Source organism: Mandrillus leucophaeus, unplaced genomic scaffold (genome assembly GCF_000951045.1).
Source record: "Mandrillus leucophaeus isolate KB7577 unplaced genomic scaffold, Mleu.le_1.0 Scaffold89, whole genome shotgun sequence".
Taxonomy (NCBI): Eukaryota; Metazoa; Chordata; class Mammalia; order Primates; family Cercopithecidae; genus Mandrillus; species Mandrillus leucophaeus.
The window spans coordinates 3,171,170-3,172,436 of NW_012109696.1; positions in this window are offsets into that span (position 1 = coordinate 3,171,170).

A 1,267-nucleotide genomic window follows, 5' to 3' on the forward strand; every position below is an offset into this window, starting at 1 on the left:
TATTGGGGCCGTTACAGTTTTTCTTTAGGTAGTTTGTGTTTCACTGAGTAATCTTGAGAAACTTTTCAAGAGCATGTCTACCACATGTGAATCTTCTTTGCTCAGATGTCTGTTCAAAAATCTATCTATTTTCAACTGGGTTGTTTCTCCCTTTGTTATTGTGGTATGAAATTTCTTTATAAATACTGAAAAAATAATTTTATCTAATCTATGTGTTGTGAAGATTTCCCAATGTGTAAACTTTTCTTTCTCTTAATGGTGTCTTTGGAAGAGCAGATTTTAAAAGATTTTGATATACTTCAGTCTATCAATTTTTTTTTTATGTTTTGTATTCTGTGACATTTTCAGAAAGTCTATCACTTCTTCAAAAACTTAAAAGATTTTCTCTCCCCCCACCCAAGAAAGAAATCTTTCTGTTCTAACCTTTATGCTTAGTTACATTTTCCATTTGGTTGATTCCTTCCTGCTTATTTTAGAGTAGTTTGCAAGGTAAGGTTCAATGTTCATCATTTTCCTGATAAATCAGATATTCAAGAACCATTTGCTGAAAAGACTACGTTTTACTTGCTGAGTTACTTTGATAACTTTGTTGAAAATCAACTGGATGTACACAGGTGTGTCTATTTCTCTATTTTCAATATGATTCAATTGAACTATGTGTCTATCTCATCAATGTCGTAATGTCTTAATTTCTGTAGCTTCAAGATGAATTTGGAAAGCAGAGGGGTTAGTATTGACAATTTATTCTTTCTTTTACAAAATTATTTTAGTTCTTTATCATCATTTGCATTTCCACATAAATTTTAAACTTATATTGTTGATTTGTTCAAAAAGTTTGCAGGGGCTTTGATTGTGAATGTTTTGAATTAGAGATTTGTTTTGTTTTGTTTTGTTTTGTTTTTGAGATGGAGTTTTGCTTTTGTCATCCAGGCTGGAGTGCAATGGTATGATCTCAGCTCACTGCAACCTCTGCCACCCAGGTTCAAGCGATTTTCCTGCCTCAGCCCCTGAGTAGCTGGGATTACAGGTGCTTGCCACCATGCCCGGCTAATTTTTGTATTTTTAGTAGACACAGGGTTTCACCATTTTGGCCAGGCTAGTCTCAAACTCCTGACCTCAGGTGATCTGCCTACCTCTGCCTCCCAAAGTGCTGGAATTACAGGCAGAGATCATTTTTTAATTGAAATTGTAATAATATTGAATGTCCAATCAATGAACACTTTCTATATCTCCATTTATCATGGTCTTCTTTAAGCATATTGACAAT